The 13,737-nt window shown below is 44.2% G+C and overlaps 1 long non-coding RNA gene across 1 annotated transcript; it reads left to right on the top strand.

Moving 5' to 3' along the window:
• Positions 1–6,461: 6,461 nt before the first annotated feature.
• On the top strand, positions 6,462–8,980 carry LOC115094036. Its single transcript, XR_003857479.1, has 3 exons — positions 6,462–6,541; positions 6,829–7,085; positions 7,223–8,980. It is a non-coding gene; the product is annotated as an uncharacterized LOC115094036 (long non-coding RNA).
• The last annotated feature ends 4,757 nt before the right edge of the window (positions 8,981–13,737 follow it).

Here is a 13,737-nt window from a genome sequence, read left to right as displayed (position 1 = left end):
TTCTCCAGCATTTATAAATTAATGAAAGCATCATCCATAATTTAGACCACAATCTTATTTCAGGAAAATTAGAGGGAGGAGACAGAAAATCTTGGGAGTCAATTTAAAAAGAAAAACATTTCAATTGAAATAACTTAACATGCTAGCAAATATTTATCCTCTTCATCATCAGCCTGATTTTAATTTTTAACCCGGTTCCTCATTTGGAGAGGAGGTTACAAAAGCCCTCTTTCTAGAGTCTATAAATACCCTAAGCTGTTCTGGGGCATAAAATATATAAACATCTTGATTTAAGGTAACAACCCCTTTACAGGGGTATCTTAAAAGAAACTTGGCCCCATTGTATTTAACTCCTGCCTCATAGAAAGAAAGGCCTTCCTCCTCTCCTGCATTATCTTCGATAAGTCTGGGAATATTTAGATCCTTTGACCCATGAAACTCTCACCCACATGTTGAAAATAGAATTTCATTAACAAACTAAGGGCCTCATTTTCTAAAGTATCGCAGGCCTGTGCTAGCCGGCAGCAATCGCACCGCCGCGGTGCGATCGCTGCTGGTTTCGCACCCAGTAGCGCCACCATAGAAGGTGTAGCTATTGGGCGTGAAATAGGAAGCGAAAAGGCACCTACCTTTTCGCTGTCCGCGGCGTCTTCACAGAGTCAGCACCGGTGACGCCCCGACTCCTCCTCTTCCGGGGCCGACTCTGCCCCGATTTAGGTAGCGCAGGCGTGCACTACCTTCGCAGGCTATCGCAGGCTTGCGCTGTTAGCGCAAGCCTGCGATAGCTTTAGAAAATGAGGCCCTAACATCAGTTTCAGTAATTAAAGAAACCAGTTAAGTCGCTCTCTCATATATTTCTATGGAGGATTCCAAGATATCGGTCAGATTACTCAGATCAAGTTGTGGCTGATTACCTTCCCTATTTCTGTTAAATGGGAGGAAATAGACCTTATTTATAGCTGGAACCTGATCAGATGGTATTCTCAGTGTTTCTATCATATATTTCCTCAGTCTCACTCGAGGTTGTTCCCCAATTATTTTTGGGAAATTCAAGAGTCTTAAATTCAATCTCCTCAGTCTATTTTCAATGAGTTCCACTCTTCTGTTAACCACTTGCTTATCCTGGATTAAAGCATGACAAACATTCGGTGTCGATTTTACTGCTGTTTGTAATTCTGTAATCTTGTTTGTATTCTCACAGATCTTAACATCATGTTCCTGGGATACTTTGTCCAACTTCTCAGACATCGAATTTAACTGCCTCGTCAGCCCTTGAAAACGTGGGCCATAAGAGGCTACAAACTCCCATAGGGATTCAAGAGTCACCGGGCCCGGTTTTATAAGGTCTATAGCCACGGAACCACCCTGCGCCCCCAAAAGATGTTCCTCTGCTGCAAGCCCCCCAGACTCCACTCGAGGTGATTCACTGCCTCCACCGAGGCCTGGCAGATTAGGTGATGCAGTGTTCAGCATTTCTGACCTTCCCCGCTCCTCAAATGTCTCCAAACCTCTACACACCGCTTCCACTCCCTCCGGTTTGTTCACTGGACTCTCCGGTTCTGGGTCCAACACCGTGGTCACTGGTGGTGAAGTTAAACCTGGAGCGGTCAGTTTCCTCAGGTCAGAAGGGCTTAAAGTTATTTCCCCAGGAGCCTGTGACGCTCCCAATGCCGAATTGTCAGCGGGAGTTTAGCCACCCCTCCAGGGTAAATCGCAGTAAGTTCAGGGATCGTCCTTTGCCCTTTTTTTCTTTTATTTCATCCTCGGGAAGATGTTACTATTAAGTAATTTTGGAACATCACCCTAAGTAGCTGCTTCTAACATATGGACTCTGAGTAAACCAGCAATGTTGCTGGGCAGACTGGATGGACCATTTTTTCCTTTTCTGCTGTCATTTCTATGTTTCTGTGTATGTTTCATGGAAAGCCCATCCAGGCACCACACAGGCATCATGAGCAAATAAAGAGCAGACTGTAGGAAGGAGAATAAAAAAACAAAACAGTAATGGAGAGTTGTAACAAAAGTGAAAAAAAAATATATGTGTGTGTGTGTGTAAAATGTAAAAAGGCAGAAATATCAGTAATACCAGTGACCCAATCATGTCTGTGGAACTACCTCCTCTAAATGTGGATAAAAATATGAACATTGTTGACCAGCAATTTTACAACATTTATTTATTTATTTATTTATTTATTTATTTATTTGAAGATTTTATGTACCGACATTAGTAGGGAACATCATGCCGGGCGGTTTACATAATAACTGAGAGCAGGTGGAAATTACAATAAACAGGAAGGGGAGAGAACAGACAAAGAGGCCGAAGGGGCCGTGAAATGTGCAAACGATGCATATAGAGTATATAATACATGATACTACCCCAAATCAAATAAGCCTGATACTTCACTTTCAATGCACATCCAGCATAGCTGTCTCCTTCAACGGCAGGGAAAATGAAGAAAAGATGATTTATATTCAGCATCAACCAACAAGGAATGAATTACATAGTCTGGGTAAACAGATAAGCATAGGAGTAGCTGGCTTGTTACGGCGCTTACTACCCCCGAATCAATTAAGCCTGATACTTCCCTTGCAATGCACATCCAACATAGCTCTCTGCTTCAACGGCAGAGAGAATGAAGAAAAGATGATTTATATCAGCATCAACCAACAAGGAATGAATTACATAGTCTGGGTAAACAAATAAGCATGGGTGTAGCTTGCTTGTTACGGTGGCTACTACCCCGAATCAATTAAGCATGATACTTGACTTGGAATAAGTATCCAGCGCAGCTCTCTGCTTCAGCAACAGAGGGAATTAAGTAAAGAGGATTTTTATTCAGACAACCAACAATGGTTGAATTGCACATGCAGGGTAAACAAACGGGAGTAGCTTGCTTATTACAGCAGTTACTACCCCAAACCAATTAGCTAGATACTTCACTTAGATGCAGCTCCAGCACTGCTGTCTGCATCGATGGTGGGAGTGAAAGGGAATTGGAACCATAAAGTTACCAATAAGGGCCCTGACCTCAGTGGTTAGAGTAACAGATAAGTATGAAAACAAATAGGAGTGAAAGCTTGCTGGGCAGACTGGATGAGCCGTTTGGTCTTCTTCTGCCGTCACTTCTGTGTTTCTATGTATAATGAATTATGTAACAAAATGGAACAAGATAAGAACAGTAAAATTTTATACAGTAAGCAGTACGATTTTATACATGCCAGCGTATGCGAGTAAAGCATTATTACGTATTTATTCATGGGTATGCAACCCAAGCATGTGCTTATTAAGAGCTCCCGCGATGCCACACCTGCAACAGCTGCCTTTTATATATCAATACAAGAACAATTCTTTTTAAACAGGGGAGGAGAAAGCACTGGCTGAGAGCTTCAGACATTGTTATATCTGTTTCCCACTAATGTTGTATTAAATCCTATTTGTGTTGCATTGCTTATATATTTGGGGTTTTTTTTTCATGAGAACTGTTCTAGGCTAGCAATTCGCTTACTTTAATTATTTAAAAAGGACATTGTGTGGTCCTGCTAGGCAGTCATCACCTCTCACCAGTAGAGGCCTCTTTAGGCTTTGGGCATTTAGCTGGTCAGTCCTCTTTTGCCTACACTTCTTGCTGGTAGCCATCTTGCTTCTTGTCTGAAAATATATAATTTCCAACAGGGGCTAATGGTAGGAAAATATTGGCCTGGGGGATTTTTTTCACAACAGGCCCAGGGATTATATGTCTGACATCCTTGTGAGTTTCTGTGCAGCACATGTTTCAACAGCTCCCAAAAGCATGGCAAGCCAACCCTTGAGAGGTCCATCATGTGATCTGGAACTAAAATATTCCATCATGAATTTCACATTTTTCCTAAATAACTAAGAAGTAGAGCACACCCTAGATCAGGGATGAGAAAAGTGAACTGCTTTCCCCCTTCCATCCATTCACCTGGTTGTCCCCACATCAGTTTGGTTAAATCCTTCATGTCTCCGTCTCTATCGCAATTATACGGCTGACCAGTGGCTCAGACTTTCTCTCTCTCTCTCTCTCTCTCTCTCTCAGACATTCTGCTGTTGTGCTGCTGCTTATGTGCTCACTTAGTGAATGTCTCCCTCATCATTATGTGGGAGACATTAATTTTTCTTGTTGTCAGCTCTTCCCCAGCCTGCAGCACCCCTCCCCTTTCCCTTTTCCACATTTTCTCTGCACACTGTCTCTCCAGGAGACTCACTGGTTCCACAGCCAGCTCAGAGACTCAGCCCAGCCACCTCAGATAGAATTCTCACTAACAATGCAAGGCATTTCCTCCTGGCTCACTCCTTCCCTTTCTGTGACTGTAGCTTACCTCCACTTCTCTGGTCCCCTCAACAGTGCGTTTCCATTGACCGTGTGCTATAGAACTTATGGTTCTTCTTAGGGGAGGGAGGACCAGAAGTAATTCATTCTGCTGGCTTCTTCTAGGATTTAAAAAAAAAAAAATGTGGCCATGGCTGAGACTGAATACATCACTATTGCAGCTAAGACTGGGGACATCCACTGATCCAAAGTAGTTCAGTTTGAGATGAAATCCTGCATTCCCACACAAAGCAAGTGCAGCCAGGGCTGGTACATGTGTATAAGGCACCCTAGATAAACCTTACAGCCTTGCACCCTCCCCACACACAATTATATACTATGTGTAGCAGATTCTCCATGAATAAGATATTCAAAGTAGAGTCTTCTGATGTAAAAATATCATTTACAGCATAATGTATATTATATTTACATGCACTGCAGTGGTGCCAACCAGAAAACCCTGCAAAAAGAAAGACCCTTGGAACATATTTGGTATTAGGCCTATTTTACACATGTTGGGTGTGGGCTTGGCCTCAGAAAGCCTTGAGTAAACTGAATTACAATTACAATATAGTAAACTTCCCATACCAAAATTGCACTAACTGCCAGCACTCAAACAGTAACAACCTTACCTATGAAAAGGCAACACTGCAAATATTACACCAGGCCCTAAAACACCAATACATTTTCTATTAGGAAAACAGAACATAGGGATCTATAGCAATCTACATAGAAACTGCATGCTAGCAGAATACTCATATCGGTTATATGTGTAGAACTCAGGCAGACCCTCACCAAACACAGAATAAAGAGAACATAAAGGGGTAGATTTTATAATTTTGCGCGAGCTCGTACTTTTGTTCGCGCACCAGGCACGAACAAAAGTACGCTGGATTTTATAAGATATGCGCGTAGCTGCGAGTATCTTATAAAATCTGGGGTCGGGGCGCGCAAGGGGGTGCACATTTGTGCAACCTGCGCGCGCCGAGCCCAGCGCGCGCTGCCTGTTCCCTCCGAGGCTGCTCCGATTTTGGAGCGGCCTCAGAGGGAACTTTCCTTCGCCCTCCCCCCACCTTCCCCTCCCTTCCCCTACCTAACCCACCCCCCCGGCCCTATCTAACCCCCCCCCCTTACCTTTGTTGGCAGATTTACGCCTGCTAAAAGCAGACGTAAATCTGCGCACGCCAGCGGGCTGCTGGCGCGCCATCACCCGACCCAGGGGCTGGTCCGGAGGCCTCAACCACGCCCCCGGGCCGGCGCCACACCCCCGGGCCTGCCCCCGAAACGCCGCATCACGCCCCCGAAACGCCGCGTCATTCACGGAACGCCCCCGACACACCCCCGACACGCCCCTTTTACGAAGCCCCAGGACTTACGTGCGTCCCGGGGCTCTGCGCGCGCCGGCGACCTATGCAAAATAGGCGCACCGGCGCACGCGTGCAGGGCATTTAAAATCCGGCCAAAAGTATAAATAGAAATGTACAGACCAAATCTGAACTTGAAAACTCAATAAGCCATACTCTGCATGCAGTGCAACAGTGGAAATACTGAAGAGCCACCATTCCTCATACAATATCAAACAATAAAATCAAGAAATATAAATCAATCAAAATAGTAAATCCATACTAATAAAAAGAATACATATTTCAAATCAACTGAATAAAATATCCAATAATTAAAAACAAACATTTTGTTATAATTTCGCAAATTAGAATAAAATATTTCAAAACAGCAGATACATCAAACACCCAATAATTAAAACCAATAAGGATAAAAATCCCCTGCTCTCCCCTGGGAACTTTTGATTCCAAACATCTTGAGATTGTTAGGGATGTGCATAGACTCTTTTTGCTATCATATTCCCATATTCTCTAACCCGCATGCTCACTGACACACACAATCACACATACACTTACCTGCTGACACACATAGGATCAAAAATACACTCAAGATGCTGACACACACACTTGTTCACATATACATGCTGACCAGGGGCATGCAATGAGAGAGAAAGCCACTGTAGGTAGAAGCTGTGGTTGGGGAGGGGATGACTACAACTCCCAGAGAGCTACGGGGCTGAGGGAAGTGGTGAAAGACCAGGAACCAGGTGGTGACCTGATTAGGAGACAGCTACCAGATATACGATGCTGGTGGGAAAGCCAGATGGAGGAGGACAACAGGAGAGGAAATGGCTGATACCTAACAGTAGAGTAAGTCCCAATTGGATCGCAGTGGGTGGAGTAAGAAAGCTGAAGTGTTTGAGAGTAAAACAGGAGTTTTTGAGCTTTTGGGTTCCCACAACAGAGGGAAGTGGCAATCCTCCTCAGCTCTGGAGAAGCAACCAGGCTGGGGGCCAAGGCAACCAGCACTGACCTGTTTGTGTGTTTTAACTACTAGTACTGGAACAGGAGAGACAACCCTGAGCTGCTTTGTGTGTTTAACTACTGCAGCTGGGACAGGATAACTAGCATGGTACTGTCTTTGCCTTCAAACCCAGGTGAGTGCGGACTCCTCTGCTTCCAGCCATATCCAGGCTTCGTTGGTTGCAGGGATACTGCAGCGGGAAACAACCTGAGGAAGCCTGAGCAGCAGAGTTCCATCTGGTGGGCAGGTACAAATGGTAGCAGCAGTGGGATTGTGATAGGATTACCCAGAGAGCTCTGCGAGATCGTCCTGAACTTTCCTGACACTGGCAATGCCTTCTCTCAAGAGAAGGGGAGGTAATTACCTGAGCCCTGAAGGAATGATAACCGGGTAAGGAGTGTTAAAGGAAGTAGCTGGACTTGTGTTAAAAGGCAAGAGTTAAACTAAGCTCTGATAAGGGGGGAAGGAGATTCATTGGACTTGTAAGAGGCCGCACTTGGATTGTCCTTGTTGTTTGTTTCCCAAAGGTGCCAGCCAGATGGAGACTGAAAATATGCTGAAATGGATGGTCGAGCAGATACAAAAACAGCAAGAAACCACGCACCAGCTCCTCCAGGTGGCCTTGCAGAGGCAGAACGAACAGCAGCAACCACTCCCGAGACTAGTGGAAGAACAGACAAAAGAGACTCGGACATTGATACAACAACAGCTGCAGTTGTTCCTTCCAGATGAGGTGGGAGACATGCCTGGTGCACTAAGGGAGGCCGAGAAGGGACTACTGGGACCACTAAGAGCCTTAAGCCTCTCTAATGTGGGGCTGGAATATGATCCGGAGGCTTTCCTGGTCATGTTTAAAAGAGTTGCCAAGATAACCGGGTGGCCGAGGGAGAAATAGGCAGTCAGATTAGTCCTGCAGTTGACTAGGCAGGCCCAGGCTGCCTATAGGGCCTTGGATAAAGACCAGGCAATGGACTACAAGGCTGTTAAGGTCGCTATTGTAGCTCAGTTGGGTTTATCGCCGGAAGTCTACTGGAAACATTTCCAGAGTTTCAGGATAGAGAAAGGGGAAAGACTCCGAGTGACTGTGCAGAAGCTCAAAAATTTAGCGACCCGATGGCTTCACCCAGCAGTACAGTCCAGTGAGGATGTAAGCTACTGCAGATTTTAAACTCTGGAGGAGGGAGAAGAGAGAGTGGATGAATGACTAGGCATTATATGAACAGTCAGAATCTGTGTAAGTCTGTATGTGTTTGGGGTTTTTTTAACTTTATACTCACTTATTGGAGGTTAGGGGGTCCAGACAATGCCCTGGGATAGCAGTGTCATAGTGGGCTGCCTGATGTAAGGCAGATTGTGCCTCTTGCCATGGGAATTGCGGACTGCAAGAGCCCAGTACTCTGTTTAGTTTTTTTTTTCTTTTACCAGGGCCTGCGGCAGAGGTTGCGTCAGCAGAGGAGACATGAGACACAGTTCCCTATCTCATGGCTCTCTTGGATCCTCTCCCCCAACTTCAGCTGACTCTACTCCCTGGCTCTGCCACCTGGGCACCGCCCACCGAGAGGGAGAGCCAGGGAGGAGAAGCATCTGGAGGTGGGGGAGAGGATCGGGAACTGCACGAAAAATGCACAGACGGCGGAAGGGGTCTAAGTGCCGCTATCATGTTTCTGGCCGTTTGGGTTTCTCACCAGCTACAGGAGGCCATGGCAGCCACCGGCAATGCAACAGAATGGGCCAAATATAAATATATATACTGTGCGAGAAGCGCTGGGGATCTAGTATGGGTTGCAGCGGCTTCACAGGCATGAGGCTGCTGCGACCAACACCAACCATGTGATTGGGTGGACCGGCCCACTGGGGCATGCCTGAGGCCCTGATAGGCCAATCCACCCCTGATTTCCAGGTTTCCAGTTGGCAAGTTGCCAGAGCTTGGCTCTCATGTGGCAGCCCCCTCTTGGAGTCCTGCTTCCTAGTGTTGTCTGACTGTGTAGACTCCAACATAGGAATTCTCAACTCAGTCCTTGTGACACATCTAGCCAGTCAGGTTTTCAGGATCTCCACAATGAATATGCATATTCATTGTGGAGATCCTGAATATGCATATTCATTGTTTACCACAATGAATATGCATATTCATATGCAATTAATATGCATTTTTAGGATTACCACAATGAATATGCATATTCAGGATCTCCACAATGAATATGCATATTCATTGTGGAGATCCTGAATATGCATATTCATTGTTTACCACAATGAATATGCATATTCATATGCAATTAATATGCATTTTTAGGATTACCACAATGAATATGCATATTCAGGATCTCCACAATGAATATGCATATTCATTGTGGAGATCCTGAAAACCTGACTGGCTAGGTATGTTCTGAGGACTGGGTTAAGAACTGGTACTCCAGCATATCCTTCACTTCTCTGGATCTGCTGATTCGTCTCTTCTGATCTTCATGTTTCCAGTGTATGCTTGTGCTTCATGATGTGTTCCTGCTTCATCCTGATTTGGGGCCTACTACCTAAACCCTCCCAGCCACCAGCATCCAAGAGCTCAACCTGAGGGTAAGGTGCTCATAACAGGCAGAAGATGCATTGGAACCCATCTGACTCTCCTTGCCCGTGTATTAGCCATTTCAGTCGTGGGGGTCACATTCCCAGCAGACTTTGCCATCACAAGAAGCTCTAGCCAATGGATACCAACAAGTTGGCCACAGCTGTGTGTTTGTCCATGGGAAGCTCCTGGGCAACATAAACCAATCCTTAGCAAAACTGACATAACAGATGAATTCACTTAACCTGACCCACCAACCCAGGGCCTCAGAAGTGTAACCACAAGCAGTAGCTGTTTCACCTCCCCTGCCTACTGCAATTTTTAAGTGATCACAGAGGAAGCTCTGGGTCAAAATGTACCTGTGTTTTTTCTGGGGAGATTTTTGAGTCAGTGTTCAGTCTAGCTGCTGCTTTGTTAACGAAAACATTCCATTTTCTACTGCCTATTTTTACATGTGTAGCCTCCTCCTTCTATGTTTGTCCTATATTTAAAAAGTGGGATTTGGGGGTTCGTTCCTACTGAGGGAAAACTAAAGTGCAAGACCCTACTGGTGTCTGTATCAGAAATTCTGGTTACCAATGTCCAAACACCACACTCAATGCAGAAATGTTGTTCCAAAGAAAAGGATTTTATTGAAAATAAACTTTTTGGATTGAAATTATTTCACATCCAGCACGTTTAGCAGGAGCGACATCCGAACATTTCAATTGAGGTCTATTGCACCTCTTAAAACTGACTTACTGGATTAAACCCCAGTCCAAAGAGTAAACATGGACTGTATCTTGTTGCCAAAACTTCTTGGCCCAATTATTTTAACTTTTAAGGTCCCAGGGCTGCTGCTAAGAATCGCTCTGCTTCTCACTATTCCCACTTGCAGTTTTCATAAATGGACAAACTCCCTTAAGAGCGCAGTGTGGCACAACTCCTTCCAACAGACTTCAGTACCTGGTGATCCTGGCTCATTAACAGTCAGGTTCTCAAACCACAGGCCGCAAAAGCCTTTTATGTCTTGCTGATTGTATCAGATGGGTAGAGGGGCGAGTATGACGCAGATTCGTCACACTTCTGCTTTGCTCAGCAAGCTGCTGCTTTGGGATTCTGGAATGAGTTCCTCTATTAACTGTGAGAGGGTTCTCCCTTGGAATTAAGAATTTCTTTGTTTCAGGGGGGAGAGCTCCCGCTCTCACCTCCTCCATGAAGGCTGTTTTAAAGGAATCTCATCTCTCTTTCCACAGGAGTCTCTGTTCCCCTCTAAGAACATGCCACTCTAGGCTCACCCAAGGAGGGTGGCTTTGGTTCTGGAAAATGCCATTGCAGTTCCTGTACTAAGGAAATTCATTTTTTGAGGGGAGCCCAGAAGTCCCCACACATTTTTCCTGTATTAAAATGTCTCCGGTGGACCAAGCTTCCTCCAGACTTGCTTAAACCTTCAGAATTGGATATCCAGTTCTTCTGTAAGATTCACTATACATGCAGCACAGTTCAATGATTATCTGAAGATTCACAATAGACAAATAGCTACCATTATAAGACACCACCACCCTTTATGTGTTTTTCTGGGTAGAGAGGTGTGGAAACATGTGGCTTCTTATCAACAAGGACTCCATTCCCTCAAAGCTCTTTAAATTGGTGCAATTAAAGAGCCAATCTATTCATTACTGCATCCAGACATTCCTTTGTGTGAGTCCTGCATTGTCTTATTAGCTTAATTGACTGTAATAATGAGAACATGTTGACACAGTCAGGTTTACAGGTGAGCGAGCAAACTGGTTAGCAGTGCAGAAAAAAAAAACCTGACTGCCACTTTACATCAACAGTCAATTCAGTCCAGTGTCTTGTTCCTTTCCTGCACGAATGGGCTTGCAGACGTTCTTTTCATTACACTCAGAGAAATTTAATGGGCACAAGAAGGAGCTGCCAGCACCTTCTGGCAAAACAATGCCTTCAAAATACACCTGTTGGGAAAATCATTCTTGGAACCAGCAGTAGAAAGACTATAAATCATATATTATTAGACCAAGAATTATCCATACTCATTAATGGTATCTATGTGGTTGCTTTCCTTCATTTCTCTGTTGGAAGCTTGGGATTGTGTGTCTTAGCTGAAATCATCCTCCCTATTGAGCACTGAGTGATGGTGGTGTGAATAAGTCATGTCTGGGAACTTTTGCTAATGAAGAGAATCTGCTTAGATACTTCATTCTTTTTTACTGCATCCAATTTTTTTTATAACAAAGAAGAGTAAAAACAACATTTAGATATTATGCAGTAGGGGTAGCATCATGCCACAGTTCGTCATGCCTACTCATCATTAGACTTTCTATGATGTACAAGAGAGGACAAGGAGAGGACATGTTTGATATCAATCAGTGCCAAATGTTAGTTATTTGGTGCTGAAACAGGCAATCCTTTCTCTGTGAGGTGTGACTATAAAATAAATAAACCTCGTTACTATGGCAGATGATTCACTATACAAAAGAAATGTAGCTGGCCAAAGGAGATCATTGCAATCACAGCCACCAAAACGTCAGTTTCAACATAAGATGTACAAAGTATGGGGACCCTTTCTGAAGCACTGGAGGAGGAGGATTGGTGAAACTGGAGGGAGCATGAATCTGAGGTAGGGAGCACTGAGGGAGGGAGATGAAAAAAGAAAGACTTAGAAGGGGAAATAGACAGGAGAAGGTGGAGGATTGTGGTTCACTGAGAGGGAGAGACAGAAGGTAGAGGGCTGAGACATCGTTGACAGCCAGACTAGGGTAAAAAGACAAGCAAGAGGTCAAGAGTGATAGAAAATGAGGGGAGGAAAAGAAGGGGGTAGAAGACAGGAAGAGGGAGTTTAGAGATTAAGAGGGGAAGTAGAAAGGTATGAGAAAAAAAGATGAAAGATGGGTAAGATAGGAAGATGTGAAGAGGTGTTGGACAACAGAAAGACGGAGGTGGAGAAGAGCAAAATGAGAAATGAAATAAGAAAGAATGCTGGGAAGAGAGGTGGAAGGGGAGTAGGTCCAGCAGTGTTGGAAAGGTAAGGCAAGGTCAAATGGAAAGAAAATCAGGAAAAGGATTGTGAAGACAGAGGAAAGCTTGTTAAGCCTTATGAGAAAAAAAAACAGCTCCTTGTAGAACAAAAGGTAGAAAACCAGTTTTACTTATGATAATTTTTGGAATAAGTAACACTTTGCATATTTAACTATTATACTGCTTATACAATTTTTACTGTTTAACTCGATGTGTGTAATAACTGACAAGTGACCTGCTCTGCAAATTCAATGAGACTTTCTGATACCCTGTTTTAGCTGCTGATTAGAAAATCTTGCTGGCCACCACATTTTTCAAATTGTTTCAGCCCTGCACCGAAACCTTGCAGGCAAGGCTAAAGAAATATTGTTGAGAAGGACACTCCTAAAATTAAAAGTAGACAGTAAAAAACCAACACAAGGTGCTCCTATGCCAGGAGTATTTTATATTCTGCCTTTCAGCCACTTCAACACAGATTACATGCAGCTACTTCCCTGTCGTCCCCCCCCCTGTAACTGAGGCAATGGAGGGTAAAGTGACTTGCGCAAGGTCACAAGGAGCAGCAGTGAAATCTGAACCCCGGCTTCCCTAGGCTGTAGCCCACTGCTTTAACCACTAGGCTGCTGTTGCTCTCTGCTCATCTCTGAGGTTGCTGCAGGAGTTACCTCCCAGGCCAAGAAGCACATGCACAGACAGATGTTTGCACTCAAGCCTCCTATTGGCCCAATGAGATCCACACCCACCCCCCTCAATGGGTACCAGTTGGCTTAGGGCCAGCCCTAGGCTGAGCCACACATTTTTTAAGTACCCAGCAATGCCTCTGAAGTCTACGTAGCACAGAGATCCCCCAGGGACAATGCCCAGTTTCCATGGGTGACCATTTGGCAACTTTTACACAGAAGAAGTTGTTCTCTTGTAAGGTAGACCTGGGATGGATTGTAATTAAGCTTCTTTAATCTTCTTGTTCCTTTTTTTGACTTCATGTTTTATTCAGTATTCATCTACAATAACTGATTCTCACAGTAATGGTTAGGTACAGAGCAAATTCGTTTTATTTAAAATCCACATCTGATTGTCTTCACATCAAATCATTTACAGCCTGGCTGCTGACTCTTCAGTATTTCACACCTTCATAAATTCACATCCTCTGGCATTTAGACAACTGAATGAAACTGTACAGCATCACATGTTCATTATTTTCATAACTGGATTCCTGGAGAACTTTGGTTGACTTGTCTAACATTTTATTTCTGTCATGGCATTGGCCTCCTTCTTGAGGACTGACAGGATTCATTATTTCTTTGGAGAAGTTATCACTCGAGTTTCTCTTACTGACTAGTGAAGTACATGACTGAAAAAATGTATTTTTTTGTTACACTGGTATATTTGTTCATTTGTCTCAAATCAAGCTTTCTCTCATTTGCTTTTGATTCCTTTCCAAACATTTACTACATATTGTTC

This window comes from Rhinatrema bivittatum, chromosome 1 (assembly GCF_901001135.1).
Source record: "Rhinatrema bivittatum chromosome 1, aRhiBiv1.1, whole genome shotgun sequence".
Lineage (NCBI taxonomy): Eukaryota > Metazoa > Chordata > Amphibia > Gymnophiona > Rhinatrematidae > Rhinatrema > Rhinatrema bivittatum.
Note: the sequence above shows the minus strand (reverse complement) of the source record. Positions and strands in the feature narration are given on the sequence as shown.